We start from the raw sequence: 22,717 nt of genomic DNA on the forward strand, positions 1-22,717 counted from the left end.
TAATTTATGTTCTCTTCACTTAAGAAATTGGCAGTCAAAGGAAATCATATTTCTGTTGATCGTACTATATGATTGAACTTGTACTGTACGATTGAACTCATACTGTACGAATTAGATTATATTGTACGAATGAACTCTCTTCAATGCTCTTTGTTGTTTGTACTAAATATACTTCTATTATGGCTTAAAAGTTTAAATATGTAATTGTTGGTAGTGTTCAAACTCGAAGGATAAATAATCTTATGAATTTTCATATCCCTTCTTACTTCCTTTGTATGATAATCCCTTGTGTTTACTTAAAAATTTAAATCGAATTCTAATTAAGATGGTTGAAATAAAAACTTACTCACTCTACTACATATTTTTATATCATGGTTCTTTTCTGTAATTTGGCAAATGAAATTCATTATTTTTCTACATCAGATTTTTATTCCTATTGAAAAACTCGCGTTTGCTTTGTAGATTATTCCTCCTTATATAAAAGAGTGAGTTTTTTTTCTCTTCTATTTAGAATATAATCTTATAAATGATATTCTTAGATTTAGAAAAGAAGTAATTTATAAAAAAATTATAAGAGAAACAAAATGAGCCCAAAATCAAAAGATGCGAAGTGACGCCAAAGGTAATAGGTGCAATAAGTGTATCAAAATTAAAAGATGTTTAATGTACGCATAAAACTAATAAAAGAGACACAAAATAAGCCCAATTTAAATTAGGTTCTCTTTTTGGTAAATCTTTAAGTCTTAGAAAGTTCTTGTGTATCATAATATGTTTATAACTTGATTTTAGAATATCTTAGTTCTTCATTCATCACTTTTAAAGTAATATTCTATTCAATGTATTTCATGCTAACATACAGAAAAGGTTAAGTCTCCCTATCTAATTGTAATTCTTGAATTAGATTTTTCTTTACAAAGGATTTTAACCTGTGAAAATGGTAAGCTAGATGTACAAACTCTAGAATCCAAATCCTTTAGTTGTAATAAAGTCAACACTTATATTTTTTGTCTTTTCTATTTGTAGAGTAAGTTTATTATATTAAGAAAATGCCCATGAAAGTTCTCATGTCTGTGATGTTATTTTGGGCTGTTAGTCATTTTGAGTATGTTTTATGCTTTCTCTTTATGTTCATGTGTCTTTTTTTTTCTTTTTTCTTATTCTTATTATTTCTCTTTTTTTGTGATATCAAAAAGGGGAGACTTGTGTTCGTTGATTGTTTCTTTATTTCGTATTGTTATCTATTTTTTAAAAGGGGGAGTTTAGAAGAAAACAATTTTTTAAAATCCTAAATAACAATATTTGCCATCATCAAATAGGGGGAGTTTGTTGTAGATCTGATCTAAGCATTATGATTTTCATGATAACAAACATTATTGTGTATGTTACTATTTTTTCTTGTTTTTGTTATATTATGCTTTATTCTATGTGTACTAAGATTTCAGGAATTCAGTCTATCGGTCACTTGCAATTCTGATCAGCTCAAAATTTGGTAGACTAGGGTTACAATCTATAATTTTTTTTATTTTTATTATGTATTTTCTCCTTTACTATGTCATGTCATGTAATTAGGTGGATATCATTGCTGAGTAACCTTACACGCATACAGGGAGAGACATAAAAATCTTTTTAAAGAGTTTATTTTGTAATTCATATTATACAATCTTGGTTTCATATTATACGAAGTAATTCGTACTGTACGATTATAATTTATACTATACGAAGTGTTGTGCTTTGTCAAAATTATAGCCGCCAAAGGTTAAAAAAGATACTAATTTTGTACTATTCATATAGTACAATTTGGTTCATACTATATGCCATAATTAAAATCTTTTTTAATTAATCCTACGAAATCAAGCAATCAAATCATGGACAATTATTATGATTGATCACTTTGTATGATATAGATCATAATGTACGATTACCCGTGTACAAAATTGGTCGTCCTATGGATCGTACCAAATGAAATCCCTAATTTTTGTATTGATCATACCGTACAATGTCTAAAGTGTTGGATGATCACACGTGTATGAAATTGGTTTTCCCAAGGATCGCCCCAAACAAACAAAATAAAATTCTACAGTTTGTACCGTACGATGTTTTGATTGTACTGTACACACTGTATTAATAGTTGAACAGTTCGTCTGCGCGACCTTTCAAGAAGATTATAAATTACAATAATCGTATTGTAAGATACATGTATGTACTATCCAAATAGAAGATGGATCTCTTGAAAATTTAGGGTTTTTTGAAGCCCTATATTTAAGGATTTTTAATACTCTTCTTAGAAATCTATTGATGTGGAGTTGATCCGAGAGAGAGCTTAGAGAAGGAAGAGAGAAAGCTTGGGAGAGAGATCAATTCTTATTAGGGAGAGTTTGTAGGGATTCAAAAAGGTTACTCTAAGCAAGGTTTCCACCATCTTATTCAAGTTCATTCTCTAGTTCCTTGGTGGCTCTGGGGAGATCTTCATTAGCATCAGATCTAGGTTCTTTGCCTTTACTAGGAGGGTGAAAAAGGATTACAACGTTCTCTGCCTACTCTAGTATGGAGTAAAAGGATTTCAATGTTATTTGCCTACTCTATGTGGGAGAAAAAGGATTCAAGGCACTCTGCCTCACCAGGTCGGTGGAAAGATTTTGTAAGGGCTTCTCCGTCTTATTGTGGGGGAAAAAAGGAGAGACACTACTTTTATTGCAATACCTGGAAAGGAGGTTTCTAGGGAGTTGATGTTGGTCAAGTTGATCAAATCACTATGAATATGATGTGTTCTTTTTCTTTACTTTTCTACATTTATTTTTTGCTTTATTTTGTGATTTGTTTTGTGCTCGAAATCTCAAATTTTTGTTATAGTGAAATTTTTGTTGCTTCCATATAAATCGTTTGTTTTAAAATATTAAAAATTATTTTAAAAAGATTTTCCTTTTCTGTTAAAGAAATTTTAAAATAAAGGTATGTAATAAAATTTGAAAATTGAATTCTAATTTTTTTATTTGAATAAATAATTATTAAAGTTCAAATATTACATAAAAAATTCATTGTAAACTTGGCTTGGTGATATTACAATTGTTCTCAATCAAGTTAAAGTATATTCTCAAACCTTTATGTGAAATTCGGCAAGTTTTTAATATTTTTTATATTTGACACCTAAGTGGTAAAATATTGAAATATACAAAATAAATTAAAAGACTTGCCAAAATATTTTGGGAGTCTTAGTATTTGTCTAAGGCTTTGACATGCTCAAATTAAGCCATTAAAATTAAATTTTTAATTTGTATTTATTTTTTCATTAATATTGAAAAAAGCATAGCTTAATACACAAGAAATTTCAAACTTATTTTTATTCACATTAGTGATCACTCCCAAATAATTTATTTTTTTTAAATTATTTCATATTTCTATAATTAATAATAATATTAAATTAAAAAATACTAAATAAATTTGAGATATTTCAATTTAATGCAAGATTATTTTCAAAGGAAATAATCACGCATGAACAATAAAATTAAGCATGATATTTAATTTTCCTAAAATATTTATACTTTTTAAAAATTATGTAAATGAATTTTTCAGCTTAAAAACTGAATAAAAAAAATGCATTTTTATCATGCAAAGACATAAATGCACAAGGTGACAAAAAGTAAGGTCTTCAAGTAACTCAAACTTTAATGTATGGTTGTTAAACCACTAGAACTATAAAGGCACACCAAGAGGAGGGTGAATTGGTGCTTTAATAATCTTTTTCAAAAGTCCCCTATTGAAAATTTAAACCACATTCACAACTTAAATTTAAAAATCGATATTTCAATGCAAAGGCGAATAATGAAAAACCTACTTTTTATTCTTAATTTTATAAAAAGAAATATATTTTTGTTCATTTGATTTTAAGATTTTTATTTTTATTTTTTCATTTCTAAAAGAAGCTCAAATCAAAAGTAATCTCAATACTTTTCTATTAATGCTCAATTCAAAATTGCAAATAAGTAAAATATGCTAGAAAATAAAAATGCAAAAAGTAAGTGTGAAAATAAAAGAAGCGTGCACACCATAATTTTTATAGTGGTTTGGTCAACTTGACATATGTCCACTCCCTAGAATCCTCTTTAGGTATTGCACTAATACTTTTAGGGTCTCTCATTTGGCCCACACAGTAAGGCCTAGAAGCCCTCATAAGAATTACTTCCACCCACAGTGTGGCAGAGTACTGACTCCCTTTCACCTTCCTCTGTGTGGTAGAGTAGTCAAACCCTATTCACCTTCTTTAGTGTAGCAGAGTATCCAAATCCCTTTCACCTTTCTTGATGAAGTGGAATAGCTGAATCCCTTTGACCTTCCTAGGTGTGGTGGAGAAGCCAAATCTCTTTCACCTTCCTTGATGCAACGTAGTAGCCAGGACCTTTGACACCAAAGGCTTCTTCCAAGATTTCCCTCGAGATAAGTTTTGACACATGGAGGAAGAAAGGAGGACGTTGGTTGGAGAAACCATTTGTGCATTCTCTCTCACACTCTCTTGCACCCATAAGGTTCTCTCCAACTTCACTTCTCTCTCCCTTACCTAAGACGCTCTCTTCATACCCTTCCTTAAAGAAGACACACACCCTTTTTTTTTTTTTTTTTTTTTTTTTGAAAAGGAAAATGCATTAAATTAAAGTAAAAAAGTATACAAAGAGTAACAACTAAGAAGAGGCACCGCCAAGAAGTACTCCTCAACAAAACAACCCAAAGAAGAGAGAAGCAATGACCAAGTTAAAACTTCCAAGAAATGAAAAAAATAATGAGAGTTGACCCCGCGACCCTCCTTCCTCTTCCATGGATGATCTGTAATTGGCCCCAAGGATAGAAGTTATTTAGTAAAATGAGTTAAGGAGACTTTATCTTACTTGGGTAAGAATGCCTAAGATGTAAGAGGAAAGCATCAATGGAGAACTTGAATGGAACATTAGAGATATCCCCATTCCTAGAGGAAGCAACTTGCTTGACTGGATCACAAACTTCCCCACTAGTGACCTATGAGGAAGGGGGAGTAGCCTTCTATCTCCCAATAGTAGCAATGGAATTCTTCTTTTGTCTCCAAGATTTTCTAGAAGTAACTAGACTCTAAGGTCCATAGCTTTCAAGAATTTTCCCTTCTTCCGCACATGTCATAAGCTCGTTTTCCACATGAGGTGGGTGGAGGGCAGTCATGTTCATGAAAGATGAATTTGGGCCAATATTCATCACATGAGGATAGTTATTGGAGGTGTTGTTGTACTTGAGCAAAATAGATTTTTCATGCAATTAAGCAGATCTACTATCAGGTTGTTGTAATGGTTACTTGAAGGCATGAGGAACATTGGGACAATGACCAATGTTGTGCCCAATCCACAATGAAAGAAAAGGTGAGCGATCCACTCATATTCAACTCTTTGGAAGAACTTGCCATGAAGCCTAAAGATCGAAACTCTAGGCAAGAACTTAGAACCAGGATTCATCCTTACACAAACTCTAGCAAAAGCATTTTTCCCCCAAGAGTTAGTTTGAGCATTAACTCAAAGAAGTTGACTGTAGAATAAAGTTATCCGAGTAAGGTTGGTGTTGTCCTAATACAAAAGTGGCAAGCAAGGCAGGCGAATCCAAACAGGAGAAGACAGACCCACCTAGCCCAGACCCCAAAGAATGAAGCTATCTGAGTAAGGTTGGTTTTGTTGGAGACAAGCAATTTGGGCATTCAGAAAAGCAATTTTTAAACAATCATTTAAACAAATACATGTTATGTAGTGTGCAGAATTTGAGATCTTATAGATGGTTGCATCAATAGGCTTTATACACCTTCAAAACACAGAAGAAAAAATATAATTCAAAGGAGAATTGAAATCCCTATATTCCTCTATAATTACATCTCCACAATTTCCCAAATTCATTCCTATCTCAGTAGTCAGCCCACCTAGCCAAGAGCAAGAATCGCAAGCTTCCAAAACCTTTGTATGGGCTTGATCAAAGCTACATCAAACTCAAACCTGTTCTGGTTCAAAACCCCCAGCCTATAGGAATTTACAATGTGAGAGGTCAAGAGGATCACAACCAGATGAAGCATCTGTCTAATGAGCAAATGGAAAGTTGAACTGCATATCACCCATTTCTAGATCATTTCCAACAAGAAAGTGATCATAACTCAAAGAATCGTGAAGGGGTTCATTGATGAAAGAGCTGAAAGGGGGCTCAACCTCCTCGGAAAAAAACATCAACATCCATTAAAACATGTTTACAAATATCTGACTCCTCACCTTATAAAACTTTCTAAAAATTGCCATTCCTAGAAGTTTTCCTACCTCCAAAACCCTTGCTAGAGTGTGGAGAAGACCATCAATCACTCCTCGCCATTCTTCCAAGTCATCTTCAAATAACCATCTTCTGCCAAAAGACTCCGATAAAGGGTATTAAAAAAATATTAAATACAAGGCTTCAAAAAACCCTAATAATCAGTATTACCAGCAAAGATCTTATGATATGATATTTGGATCATATAGTATGATAAATTTAATCCCAAATCATTTATATGATTATTTTAAATCATATATCAGATCATACATGACAAACCAAGGTTCATCAATTGAGTATTCTAGTGATTTATACAATACGATCTACGATTAGATAATACAATCAGTAATTAGTTTTGATCTGATTTGATTCCTTTACTTTACTTTATTTAGGTAATAATTTAAAGATCATAAAGCTCAAAGGGATTCATATAGTACGAAAAGTTTAAATTTTAAAATTCAAATATTCTTAAAAAGTAAGTTAGATTTGACGAAGGAGTTTCTGAATAAAGTTGATTATCCTGCACACTGTGCTGGTCGTGCAGTACAATATTCCAAATTTTATTTCTCCCATTTAAAATAAATATTTTAACTTTTATTTTGAAGTGATCATATAGTAAGGCATCGATTGTACAATATAATTAATAGAAAAAGAAAAATATTTCTTTTTACGTCCCTAATATGTGTATGATTTATAAGCTGACATACACTTCTTACATTATATTGACTCAAGAAAATGAAAAAGTAAAGACTCTTATATAAATGAAATATATACTATTTATTCTTGAGCCTTAATCTTCTAATGGTGTTTGATGTATGTTGTACCTAAATTAATAATACACATAGAAATGATATACAATTATAACAAAAAAGGGAACTAAATAAAGTTCAATAATATTTTTTATCATCAAAATATAAGTTTGGGCACCCCGGTTGCAATAATCTTCATCTATTTGTTGATTGTAACATTATTAGTTAATTGTGAAATTAGTTTTACTTTCTCCTAAGCTCTCCTTCTTACTAAGTGATCTCTTTAAAACTAGGGAAAATTTTATTTATTTAGTTAGTTATTTATTTATTTTTAAAATTAATTATTATTATTTTTTTAATACCACCACAATCATACTACATAATGTAAGCATAGACACAATAGGCTCATGAGCATTTTAATCTATCGAGCTTGAGCTGTCTTGACTTACTTACACCACTATAAATGATAAAACTGACAATCATCCTACTTCCCCCTTTAAAATCAACAAAATGATATCTAAGAATTAACACAAATACATAGGAAAACTGTAATGTAGAAAATGAAAAAAAAATATAACGATTATAAAGAAAAAATTTCTCTTATGAAGGTTCATGATTAAGTGATGGTGGAGGTTACTGAAAGTAATGGTGAATAGTAGCAAACTGATCACTAAATTACTCTCGATCTACCTAGTGCTACTGCTCGAACTACTTCCAGCATGAATTGTAATTAGGGGTGTCAATTCAGGTCAACGGGTCGGGTTCAGGTCGAACCCGAAACTGATCGGGCACTATTCGGGTCAACCCGAACCCGACCCGTTTTTAAAAGCGGGTCAGGTTTCCGAACCCAAACCCGACGAGATTCGGGTCCGGGTCAACCCGACCCGACACGATTGACCCGGGGTTGACCTAAAATTGCTAGTGTTCGGGTCAAAAATTGGGTCAATTTTCGATTTTCGGGTCAAAAACGGGTCAATCTCAGGTTTTCGGGTCAAATATGAGTTTTCGTGTCACTTTCGGGTCAATTTCAGGTTGCTGGGTCAACCCGAACCCAACCCGATTTTTAAAACGGGTTGATTTGTTGAACCTGACCCGTTTTGGGTGGGTTCAAGTTGACCCGAACCCAAATTTTTCCAGGTCGGATTCGGGTCGTGTTTCGGGTCGTGTCAAAAATTGACACCCCTAATTGTAATGCTCTATGTGTGAATTAACCTTAAACTCTAGGTGACCAAAGTGCTTTGTCATGGCCTCCTGAGGATAATTGTATTCAAGGCGATGAGCTGGCTATGTGTGTGCTCCTACTTCTACTTCATCCTCATAATCAAATTCATTTGTTGGGGCTCGATGGTGCTCACTATATAATGTGGAAGGCTTGGTTGGTGAAGAATCTATGATGCACAGACACGGACACGGCGACACGGATACGACACAACACGGACACGGGACACGTCAATTATTGAGAATATAGGACACGAACATGGGTTGGACACCGTATTATAATTTTTATATTTTAAAAATAATGTATAAAAATTCAATAAGTATAATTTTAAAAATAATTTAATAATAATAAATCATTTAACTAGAATTTGTGCTTAAAATGATTAGAATTAGGATGTCGAGGGCCATGCATCAATGCTGTTTATCAGTCACTGAGAAAGGAGATGAAAATACCTTCATTGTCAAAGAGAAATGAAAATGAGAATATTCGATGAATGGTTATTAAGTGCGGACGTTGATTTGGTGTTGTTGATAGAAAATAAGAAATTTAGTTTAAATCTCGTAAAATACAATAAATTGTATTTTTTTAAAATTTCAAAAAATATTTAAGATATGCGAGTCTGACACGCGTATCCAATTTGTATTTAATATTTTTTAATCAGACATATTTTTGACGTGTCCGACACGTGTCAGACAAGTGTTTGATGAGTGTCATGTCAGATACGGTGTCGAACACTGCACGCTTCTTTGAAGAGAAGTGTCAGTGCATTATAGTGAAGAATGTAAGAAGGTTGTCAGGTAGTGTGGAATAGCTAAGGTTATACCTACTTTTTATAAAAAGGCAATAAGGTGTCCTAGGGCTAAGTTTTGCCTTCTTCGGGCTCACGAATTCCTAATTGATGTAAGATTTTCTAAGTACATAATATTCATGCCGTCAGAAATAAATTGTGTCCCATACATATAGTAGCATGTGAGTAAGGATAGTAAAGGAGTGATATTAATTTGGCCACTGACTTTGGGTATGTCATTTTTCCTAAGAACATGCTGAATAACACAAGCATTTAGGACTAAGGAAATTTCTAAAGGTTGGAATTGAGAAAAAATGAAGTTCCTAAGAGTAATGTTTACTGTAATCAAATTGTAATCTAAAGATACTGAAACAAAATGTGGAGAAGGACTGGCATTTGAAAGGTAAAGGTACTCATATAGATCATCTTTGACAAACTTGTGATTTGAGGATAATGTGGTTAGAGGTTACACAAAGAGTGTAAAAAAAATTCTAAGAGAATCTTGGTGTGATATGAAAAAGAAAGGTAAATGATAAATTGAAGTGTGGAGGTGGAGTACTAGTACCTAATAATCTTTATTGCTAAAAAACTATAATGGGTAAATTATGGCTATAACATAGGTGATTATGCCATATAAGTATGAAAACTCGTAGGAAGATTACAAAACAGGATCAAGTTAGAGGCATTCCCAAGATAAATTTCACTAAGGATCTTCTTAGTTATGCTTATCAATTTGAAAATCAAACTGCCTTCTGTTCATTCTATTAAAGACATCATTACCACTAGATCACTAGAGATTCTACAAATGGATTTATTTGGAACCTTTAGTACATAAATCTATGTTAGTAGCTTTAATTGTGATTGTATAAGACTACTGTACATTTTTTTAGGTTGGATTCTTAGCACATAAGAGTTAGTCATTTGATGAGTTCAAAATATTCTCTAGTTGGATTCAAAGGAAGTTAGTTTGTTTGATATCTATAATTCATACTGATTATGATGAAGAGTTTAAGAATGACAAATTTGAAATATTTTATAAAGAATCTAGGATTGATCATAATTTTTTTGCCTTTAGGACCCCAAAACAGAATGATATGCTGAAAGAGAGAATATGACACTAGTAGAAGAAGCTAAGGCAAAGTTAGCAGAGTATAACCTATCTAGATATTTTTAAGTAAAAGTAATGAATATTATATGTTATGTGTTGAATTTGGTGAACATTATATCTAGGTTTAATAGGACATTTTAAGAGTTAGTTAAGGGTAGGACACAAAACTTATCCCTTATACATTTGTTTGGTTGTAAATACTTTATGCTTGTGAATGGTAAATCTCATTTAGGAAAATTTAATTATAAGGTAGATGAAGGTGTATTCTTAGGTTATTCCTCATTAAATCTAGTTTATAGGTATTTAATAAGAGAACCTTAATTGTAGAGTAATCAACCCACATGGTATTTGATGAGTCAAATAAATTAGTTGAATCTAGGATGGATGATGATGAACATGTAGAGATTGATTACTCATCGAGTAAAGCTATTGACCTAGGAGATAGAGGAGATCCTTAGGAGTCATTGGCTAGAGATTGAAGATATTTTCCATGCACCCTAGAGAGCTGATCTTATGATACCCATTAATTGGGGTTAAAACCAAGCAAGGCCTTAGAAAAGAAGATAATCATACTACTTTCATCTTAGCTGTAGAACCAACCAGTGTAGATCAAGCCCGAGGTGATGGATTCTACCATACACGATGAGTTATGTCAAATTGTTAGAAATAATTTATGGGATATGGTTAGTAGACTCACCGATAAGAATGTAGTTAGACTAAATGGGTATTTAGAATTAAGTTGAATGACTCTATATAGGAGATTAAAAATAAATGTAAGATTAGTTGCTAAGGGGTACAATCAAATAAAAATGTATTAATTTTTAGGAGACCTTTTCCACTGTTGCTAGATTAGATCACATTATAGTCCTTCTAGCTTTTGTATATTTTAGAGCCTCCAAATTATACTAATAAAATGTGGAGAGTGCATTTCTTGAATATATGGTTATTAAATCACTTGAACAACAAGGGCGCGCGGGGGGGGGGGGGGGGGGGGGGGGGGTGATGAATTGGTCTTTTAAAATTCTTTTTCAAAAATCTCCTTTTTGAAAAATTTAAACCAAATTAATAACATAAATTTAAAAATAGAAAGTAAAATGCAAAAGTAAAGTACAAAAATTAAATAAACGAGCACATTAAAATTTTTATATATATTCTATCAACTTTACCTATGCCCACTCTCTAGAGTTCTCATCTTCAGGTATTGTACTAAAACTTTTTCATGTCTCTCCTTTTATCCCCACCACAAGGTGGAGAAGCTCTCACAAGCATCACTTCCACCCGCAATACATCTTAGTATTGAACCCTTTTTACCTTCCCCTATGCGGTAGAGTAGCTGAATCATTTTCACCTTCCTCAATGGAATGGAGTAGCTAAATCCTATTCACCTTCCTCAATGCGGTAGAGTAGCTGCATCCCTTTCACCTTTCCCAATGTGACAGAGTATCCAAATCGATTTCACCTTCCTTAGTGCAACATAGTAGCTAGGATATTTCACATTGAAGGCTTCTTCATAGAGTTTCCCTCAAGACAAGTGACTCATGGAGGAAGAAAACTAGATGTTGGATGGAGCAACTGTGTGTAGACTCTCTCTCATGGTCTCTTAAACCAATAAGGATCATCTCTCTCTCTCTCTCTCTCTCTCTCTCTCTCTCTCTCTCTCTCTCTCCCTTTCCCAAAACTCTCATAAAACCCTTGCTTACAAAAGACACACACCCTTTATTGACAAAAGACTTTTACACAGGATATTAAGAAAATTTAAATACTAGGGCCCAAAAACCCTATTTAACCAATTATGTCGACTCAGATCGAATATTACAATATATATGGATCTTACATTATGATTATTTTAAATCCATCAAAGATTGTATAATATGATTAGTAATAGAATGTATGATTAGTTTAAATAATATAATAGATTGTACAAGGTGAACCAAAGTTCATCCACTAAGTGTTTGGGTGCTTCATGTTGTATGATCTATAATCAAACACTACGATCAATAATTAATTTTGATCTGATTTGATTCTTTAATTAACTTACTTAATTTAGAAAATAATTCAAACATCGTACATTATGAAAGTTTGTATGTTGCAAATAGTTCAAATTTCAAAATTTATCAAAGATAGGTAAATTAGATTTGATAGCAAGGTCTCTAGTTCTAACTGAACATCCAGTATGACGTGCTAGTTATACATCACAATTAGTTTTATTTTAAATTTCTTTTTTTTTCATTTAATCTATTTTTTATTAATTTATGTTTGAAATAATCATACGATGTGATGTAGATCATATAGTACGATCAATAAAAAAAAATTAAATATTTCTTTTTGATTCTCCATGTGTGTGTGCACAGTTGCTAAGCTAACATACACCTTTTACATTACATTGACTCAAGAAAAATAAAAAGTAAAAACTCTTTCCTAAATCAAACATATACTACCAATCTTGAGCTTTGATCCTTTGACGTTGTTCGATGTATGTTGTACAAAAAAAAAATTAATACACATAAAAAAGATATGCAATAATAACAAATATGAGAAGTTAAATAAATTTGAATAATATTTGTTATCATCAAAACAAAAGCTCGGGCTCTTGGATTGCAACAGTAACCACAATTTTCTCATGGTTACTTATGATATTTTCTCTATAATTGATAAATGGGTATTTTAGTGAAAGCAAATATGAAAAAAAAAAAAAAATCTATGAAAATTAGAGTATGCTTAAAGATGACATAATTATCTATGTAATGCACGTTATGGTCATATCAAAATTGATAGGTAGTTTGTTAATTTGAAAAATATGATTTTTCATATGAAAAAATACTATATATATATATATATATATATACACACACACACAAAAAAAAAACTAAAATTACATTTCTAAATTCATTTGATGTCTTAAACAAAGCTAAATTTTATAATTCAAGCTAATTCAATGCATTTAATAATTAAAAAGAAAAAGGATTTTTAATTATCAAGTATAATAAATAACTTGAGGAGGTAACTAATTAATTCGAGCAAGCATTATAGGTATTTTTATGCAGCGAAAATCAACAATAAAAAATCCTCAGGAAATTTGAAGTAAGGAATTAGAAATACAAAATAAGTTCCTGATTTTTTTAAATCAATTCAGTATTTAATCAATTTAAAATAATTAGTAGTTGAATTATTTAAAATAAAAAATAGGAAGGAAGTTCCATGAAAGTATTATTTTCATGAATTAAAAACAATTTAATAATCCTATGATTAAAATTCCTTTAATTTTGGTTTAATGTTAACCAAGCCAAACATGCCCATTTATTCTTTAATAAACCAACTAGCCTTGACATGTTAGGTCTAAGTCAAATAGATTTACAGCCATGGATTTTTTTATAACAAATAATTTAGATCCATCACCTTCCCTTAAATGAAGAGAAGAAAACCCTTTATAGGTTTGAGTTGCAGTGGCCTGGGTATTACTAAAGACTGAAATTAGTGCTATTTTTATTTGTAGGTCATCAGACGGATTAGGAACTAGCAAAGAACTATAGGCCAATCACTGTGGGTTAGGGAAAAGCAAAGGGACTGGAATGTAGATCCCTATAAATTATAGATTAAGGAATGATTACCATGTTTAAGCTCCTTGATCAAGATTCCAAAATGTAGGATCATGTTATGGATGATGACTAGAACTATCCTAAAGATAATTAATTAGAGAGAGAGAGAGAGAGAGGATAATCCACTTTACTAGTGTTACTTAATCCCATTGGTTTTGGTTAATTCTAAACAAAGATTACTCAAACCATATTAACCATGGTTAAATGGGCTGATTATGGCTTAAATAACTATGGACGCTTGTTTAGTTAACCTTATTTTGACAACTTTGACCCAAGGATTGAGTTTTATCAAGTTAAAAACATTTTAAGTACCTCAATGTCCGATAGGATCAGAAAATTTGAAGGTCATTTGGGTTTTTGTTGGGTCAACTTAAGCTTAATGATTTAAAATGGTTAAACCATAGGGTTTAAGTCCAATTAGATTATGAGATTTTAAATGGGTTAAGGTTTGTTAAATGGTTGAACAAGTAAGAATGAAGGGATCTTAGGAATCAATATGTGTATGAATCACTTATGGAATACTAATAGAAGCTTTTAAATTTGAATAAATTGAAAAAATTTTGTCAATTTTGGTCCAACAGGTCCAAAATGGTATGTATTGGGTGATGTGGTTCAATTAAGTTGATTTGTCCAAATCAAGTTTTAAATAGACTCGATTCTTATATCATTAACTTATCCAAGACGAGTAGTCCAATCATATTGATCAATCAAGGTCAATTTAATCAAAATTGTAATGTATGCCTCATAGGGATATAAGATGAGCCAATTGGGGTTAATTGACCTAAAATAAGGTGCAATTGAGTTTATTTCATCCAAAGATCTTGTTTTGTATTCTTTTGATGAGATGATGAGTTCTTTAATTGCTCATGAGAAGAGGATAAATATAAGAGAAATGAAGACAGTTGAGAAGGCATTTCAAGTGAAGGAATTTGCAGCTAGTAGCAACAAATTAGGAGGTCATGAAAGAGGAGCATGAAGTGCTTATAGAGGAAGAGGTGGTCATGGTACTTTTCATGGAAGAGGAACCTATGGATATAAAAGATCAAGTGAAGGCAATAGCAATGTTATTATTATAAGAAGTTTGGTCATATTGAGACAAAATGTTTGAGCAAACAAAGGAATAAAAAAAAATAATGACAAAATTCTCTATGATTTTGTAAGAAGTTTGGACATTCAAATGATAGATGTTAGTTTTGACAAAAATAAGTCAATATTATAGAGAATACAATATATCAAAATAATTTGTTTATGACACATTTCTAAGTGATTGTGATAATTTAATTTTTTTGTTCCTTAATAGTAGTCATTCTAATCATATGACGAGAAAGAAGCCTCTCTTAAATGAGGTTAATATGTGAAAGAAATCAGAAGTCGGAATTGGTGATAATAATGTTATTCAAGTTGAAGTCAAGTGGAGCATTTTTATTGGGACAAGTGATGACAAGTTAAATCTATTACATAATATTTTTTATGTTACAAAACTTGCACATAACTTTTTAAGCATTGGGTAATTAATTGATAGAGGATATAAAGTTGGAGTTGATAAAAATGATTATAATATTGAAGCCATGAAAAGAAAGCAATAAATTGCAAGAATTCGGATGGCACCAAATAAAATTTACACTTAATATTTCTACAGCTCAATAGAAAGTCCTGATGGTTAAGATGATATCTGATGCAAAGTTATGGCCTTTTTCATATGGTCACTAGTATATGAGAGGTTTTAAATTATTGTATCAAAAGAAGATGTTTTATGATTTACCTAAAGTTAACTATAGTGAGATTTTTTAAGCTTGTGTTATGGGAAAGCAAGCTAAAAAGTCTTTTCTATATGAAAAATCATGGAGAGCAAGAAGATGTATGAAATCAATTCATGCATATTTGTATGACCCAATGAAAACATCATCTCATGGAGGGTGTAAATATTTTCTTCTATTTGTTTATGATTATAGTAGAATGAATTGGGTATATTTTTTGATGTATAAATTAGAAACCTTTGAAAAGTTTATGCATTTTAAAGCATTGGTGGAGAATTAAATTGACAATAATATTAAAATTTTGTGTACATATAGAGGTGGAGAGTTTACAACAAATGAGATTGATAAATTTTGTGACAAGTATGAAGTTTTTAAACAATTAATAGCTCCTAATACACCATAGCAAAATGATGTTGTGGAAAGAAAGAAAAAAAAGTTGTAAATGGTAAGAAGCATGTTGAAGTTGAAGAATTTTTCAAATTCATTTTGGGCTAAAGTTGTTGCAACTGCTATTTATATTTTGAATATTTTTCCAACAAATATTGTTCAAAATATTACACATTATGAAGCATGGAATGGTAGAAAACCTATTATTAGTCATTTGAAAGTATTTGGAAGAATTTCATATGCATTGGAGGATGGCCACAATAGAAGGAAGTTAAATAGAAAATCTAAGAAGTTGATATTTATTTGTTATAACATTCAGTCAAAGGCATACAGATTATTTGATCTACAATCTGAAAATATCATCATCGGTGTAGATATTCTTTTTAATAAAGTTGGTATGTGTGAAAAGAGTGAATCTATAATAAAATCAGTAGTTAAATTTAGGAAGAATCATTAAATTGATATCACTAACAATCAAGAAGTAATTCATCCCTTTCAAGTACAAGATCAATATATTCTAGCACATTTGAAGAGAGGCATCATAAAAAGATGAGATCTTTTACATGAGTTGTATGATTGTGCATTTGCTTTTATGGTCATAAAACCATTATGTTATGAAGATGCTGGAGGAAAATAAGAATGAAAAAATAATGTGAAAGAGGAGATTCAACGTAATGAGAAGAAAGATACATGGGAGTGTAAAGTTAGGATAGGTTGTTAAACCTATACAAAAGTTCCAAGGCTAACCAAGAGTGGGGGTGAATTGGTAATTTAAAAAATCTCTTGGTAATTAAAGAAAAATTGATTTTTATATATTTTTGTAAAAACAATTTTTCAATCACAAACACAAAATGCAGAAAAATAAAAGTGCAGAAATAAAATAAACACACAGATTTATAATGGTTCGGTCCAACAAGACCTACGTCTACTACCTGAAGACTCCCTCTTCAGGTATTGCACTATTACAAAAAGTGACTCTCTTTTTGCCACCACAGCAAGTCAGAGAAGCTTTTACAATTTTCCTCTCTTCCACTTATCCCCGGTGCGGCAAAGTATCGTCGTCCTTGCACACCCTCAAAGTATCGGCAGAGTACCGTCGTCTGTTCATACCCTCCAAGTGTCGGCAGAGTACCGTCATCCTTTCACACCCTCCAAGTGTCGGCAGAGTACCGTCGTTAGTTCACACCCTCCAATTGTTTGCAAAGTACCAGATCTTCTTCAAAGATCTTCCCTCGAGCAACTAGAAAGAAGAAAGGAAGAGTTGTAAACAAAAACCAAAAGAGATTCTTACTTTTGAGTAACCTTGTGATCCATTCACACTCCACTTGCAAGACATCTCTCTTAAATTCTCTCCCACAAACACTCTTTCACTTGCTCTTGAAAAATAATGAAGAACAACCCTTTTGACGTCAGTTTCAATGGACTTTTTATATCAAAGACACGAAAAATCGTTCAGAAAACTGAAAAATTATCATTTTGAGCGTGTACGGTCGTACTTCGTACATACGAATAGTACAAAAATTGCTGCGTACGAACCTATACGAAATATTTCCGTGTACGATAATCGTCCAGCATAAACCATATTTGCACTGTACAAACTGTAAGAAATTTTTTTATTTGTCAGGACGAAAAGGTTCCCCACTTTTTCGTACTCTGGACGCATCTGAATGAACAAGGCATCGTACATAACGATCGGTTCAGAAAAACTTGGCGTTCGTCGGGACGAAAAGGGACCCATCCAAGTCGTACTCTGGACATCGTCTGTACAAACAAGGCATCGTACAGTACAATCAGTTCAAAAAAAATTGGCGTTTGTTAGGACGAAAAGAGACCAGTCCAATTCATACTTTGAACGTCATCTGTACGAACAAGGCATCGTACAGTACGATCCGTTAAGAAAAATATTTAAATTCGTCGAGACGAAAAGAGACCCGTCCAATTCGTACTATGGACGTCGCTTGTACGAAGAACCCTTCGTACAGTACGATCAGTACTTAGAAAAACTTTCTTTTTATAGTTCGTTTAACTTCTCTTAGGAGAAAATAACTGAACAAATCGTCCCGTGCAAAATGAATTCGTACAGTACGATTAATTTTTTAAAAAATCTAAATTTAAAACACTCCCCCAGTGTGTGTGTGTGCACAGTTACTCAATTACAATGACACTCTCTTAAATTCAATAAAATGAAAAATACATACTCAATTTACAATGAACCCTAATCAACTCTGATTTGAAGTCTTCAACAATCTGGAGTATGATTTCCCTAAATTGTTAGCACACACAAACAACAAAAGCAATATATCCAAAAATATATTAGAAGAAACTATAATTAAAACAATAATATTTGAAATCATCAAAAACACACGTGTTACAATATTCTGAACAATCGAAAAACTAAGTTGCAACAAACTCAATAGAGAGCTTGTTGATAAGCCACAAGGAAAATAAGCAATTGGTGTTAAATGAATTTACAAGGTGAAGTATATATCATATTGAAGAATAAAATGATACAAGCAAGGCTTATTGTCAAAAGTTATGCAAAAAAAAAAGATATAAATTTCTATGAAATATTTTCTCCTATTGCTAAATTTGAGATGGTTAAACTATATTTTTGGATTAGCTGCACACTAAAGTTGAAAGTTTTTCAATTGTTGCTAATTTCACATTTTTAAATGGTAATTTGGAAGAAGATATATACATTGATCAACCATAATATTTTATTATTATAGGCAAAGACTATAGGAAAAATGTCATTTTCTAGCAGCTATTTCTGCCAAAAAATGAATGAAACGCATCAGTAATTTATATTTTAAACGGATTTTCCATGGAATTTTTCCTGACGGTAATTCATGCATCAGAAAATAAACACTGCTTGCTAGCTTATTCCGCCGAAAATTACTTTAAAATGTTATTAGCCTGAGTGGGCCTGTAAACCCGCATTTTATCATCACGGGCTCGTCCACCCACCTGAACTCCATGGACCTGTAAACTAAGCCTGCACGCAAACTCCACAAGCCATTTTTTGAAAAATTTAAAATTCTATCAAAAATCCATCGAAAATTCTGTCAAAAAATTTGTCAGAAATGTTCCGTTGGAAATCTGCCAGAAATATTCCATAAGAAAGCCACTACTCACTAGAAAATCCCTTGAAAATGTATTAGAAATCGACGTTTTTTCTATAGTGAGAGGAGAAAGTTTATAAATTATAAACAAAAGAAGACGCCTTATGAGCTTAAACAGGAACCTAGAGCATGGTATTGGTGATTTGATTCATACTTGCAAAATAAGGGATTTCATAAAAGTAAAAGTGAGCCAACATTATATGTGTTAGCAAAAAAATGATGATTTGCTTATTGTTTGTATTTATGTTTATGATATTATTTATTATAGGTTATCCAAAGCGTTGATTGAAAGGTTCAAGGTTGATATGATGAAAGAGTTTTGAATGGCTAATTTGGGGTTATTGCACTATTTTCTGAGAATACAAATTATTCAAGTTGATGAAATTTTTATTTCTCAGGAAAGGTATGTGCATTGGAGTTATTAAATGATTGTGTAGATTCTAAGTAGTATATATGACTTTAGGAATGAATATAGATGTATACATTGATGTTTTAAATTATAGAATATGGTGTACTGTTTATTAATTATAGATAATATTAGATAGCTCTGGTCATTGATTATTTAAAGGATAAATGAATAATTTTTCAAATTTAAATTATGTGGCATCACAGATATTTCATGGGACGATCCCCCATCATCCAATATGAAAACCATAATTTTCTTCTAATCGTACAAGCGATCGTACTGGACGTTCCAAGGGATGTGCAGGAACGATATGTAAATCGCTACCCATCATCCAATTACGTACTAGACAATCAATATTATATCTTAAACTAATCGTTCTGGACAATCGTAGAATCGTACTAAATGATATGTACAAATACTTGAAATGATCGTACAGGGCAATGCTGATCATATTGACTGAAAGGAATGTTTTGTACTAATCGTACAGGACGATCTCAGGATCGTACTAGACGATCTTTAACGGCAAATTAAAAATTATGACTTATTTTGGAGGTTTTCTATTTAATCTCTCATATTATCTTTTGAGAGATCTTTTGCTATTGGGTTGACCTAAGAGAGAGCTTAAAGAAGGAAGAGATGATAGATTTGAGAGATAGAGAGAGAGAGAGATCCTTATGAGGGGGAGTTGTGAGGGATTCACAAAGGTTGCTCCAAGCAAGGTTCTCATCATCTTCATTAAGCTTCTTCCTTATTTCCTTGGTGGCTCTAGGGAGATTTTCATCAGTATCAGGTCCAAGGTTCTCTGCCTACTCCAAGAGGAAGTAAAAGGATTTTTAGGTTCTATGCCTACTCAAGAGGGAGTAAAAGGATTCAAGGTACTCTGTCTCACCGGGTCGATGAAAATCTTTTGTAAGGGCTTCTCCACCTTGCCGTGTGGGCAAAAGGAGAGAATATTTTTAGTGCAATACTTGAAAATGAGGTTTCTAAAGAGTGGATGTAGGTCAAGTTGATCGAACCATTATAATTATGGTATGTTCTTTCTATTTACTTTTCCATTTTTTTTATTTGTTATATGTTTGAAATCTCTGATTTTAGTTATAATGAAAGTGGTTTTGCTTCCGCATTGTGGGATAAAATTGTTTTTTTCAAAATATTTAAAAAGATTTCAAAAAGATTTTCTTTTTTCTTTAAGAATTTTTTTTTAATAATCAATTCACCTCCCCTCCTCTTGATTAGCCTTGGGCTAGTTCATAAAGATTTAACAATCCTCATGAACTTTCAGCTTAACCCTACTACCAAGTTTGGTTTGCTAGAGAAAGAAAACATGATGAAGAAAATAGTGAGTATAAGGTATAATAGCCCGTATTTTGACTCTGTCGAATTTTTTTATAGAGTCAATATAAGCCCAAATCACAGAACGTCTTTGTTATAGCATTGATATTATAGTATTTTAATTAAATAATTTTTTTTTCATAATTTTTGGGCATTGGAGAAAATCTTAAAGAAATTGACACCTATTAGTACTAGTGATGATTTTGGAACTGTCAAGTTTTCGTTTTGCAAACTGATTTCACCAAAGTTTTATAAATAAAATGTGTTATTTTATGAATTTTTTTTATAATTTTTAAGAAGATATAAAATGATTAAATAATTTTTTATATTTAAAACTAATTCATATAATTAATTAATATTATTATTATAAACAAATCCCTTTCTCTTTTAAGAAAATGGCTAACATAGAAATAGAAAGATAATTTGAGAGGAAAATAAAGCAGAGAGAAAAAAATCTAAATTTGGAGGTCGAGAGTGATTTTTTGCAATCGGTTTAGTTGGGAGATTTGCTTATCTCGCTATATAGAACCTTTACCCTATTTCTGATTTCAATAATTTTATATTTTTTTTATATCTTTTTTGATCAAGTTTATATTGGTAAAACTTTCAACTCGTAATTTTTTATATATTATAGAGATTGAGATTATGAACGTTTTGAGTATTTATTTGAGATTTTTTGCTATATGATTTTGAAAATACAGTGACTTTTTTTTACATAGAAATTTATTTTGATGTCAAAAAATAGATTTGATTCAACTAAAGCTTTAGAATGTTATTTTATACAATATTTGATAATTTGACTAAATTCTGAAAATATGTTTTTGGCTTAGTATACTTTTTATTGTCAAATATTAAACATTTTGATATTTTTTGAATTAAGCTCAATTATATTTTATTTGCTGTAATATATTAAAAATGAATGTAGATATGTGATTGGGATTACTATTATATTACTGTAATAAATAATATGTGTGTAAAAGATAAGTAAAGACTAGTTGACCCATTAGTTGAATACTGATTGACCTGTATATGATTGTGGGCCGATGGGCTTTCCTTTAAATATATAGTTTGGTGTTATCCTTGACTGATTCATGTGATACACATATTGGGAGTTATAAAGATATGATTATTGTGCCGACAGGCAAAGAGTGACGCTATATTTACTGAGCCAATTATGTACTGACACTAATACGATACTAAAAAAAATTATATAGCCAGAATTCTAACTTGTTTAGTGTGACTACTAAAAAGAATGTTATTGTGGCATTATTATATTACTGTATGGATTTATTATTAATATTGTTGCTAATATATTGATATATAAAGCATGATATATTCATTGAGCATGTAATATACACAATGTTTAAATTTGCATATTCGAGTATTAAGGCATTTTTCATTCGTGAGGCGAGGCGTAAGCCTCAAAGCTTTTTGAGGCGTAAGCCTCAAAATCAAAAGATTGTGTATATAAAATGATAAAATTTTTATATACTAATGAGTGAATAATATAAAGCATAAAAAAGCATAAGATATGAAGTGAAATCAAAACATCTCAATAATAAGACAACAAGAAATATAATTCAACTCAAAATTCTATCTTACCCAAATCCTAGTATTATTTTCATTAACATATAATTCTAATTTCCAAAAATAAATAGCAATGACATATCACAGAAGAACTAATAAGTCATCAGCACTGTCATTACTAACGGGTTCTTCATTTGAATCATCATTATGATGAACTGCTCTCTCCCCTTCCTACTTTCCTATAGAGTCCAATGTCGGGCGTTTACTTCAAGATTTATGTAAGTTTTAATATATATAGCGTGAGCCGTAAGCCTCTTGCCAGTGAGGCAAGGCGGACCTCAAGGTGAGCCTCAACCAAGTTGAAGCGCAAGACTCATAAAAAAAACTCGAGGCGTAAGCATCGAGGCGTTTTTTATTGGAATTGCGCAAAGGC

The sequence above is a fragment of the Dendrobium catenatum genome, unplaced genomic scaffold (assembly GCF_001605985.2).
Source record: "Dendrobium catenatum unplaced genomic scaffold, ASM160598v2 fragScaff_scaffold_35, whole genome shotgun sequence".
Classification (NCBI taxonomy): domain Eukaryota; kingdom Viridiplantae; phylum Streptophyta; class Magnoliopsida; order Asparagales; family Orchidaceae; genus Dendrobium; species Dendrobium catenatum.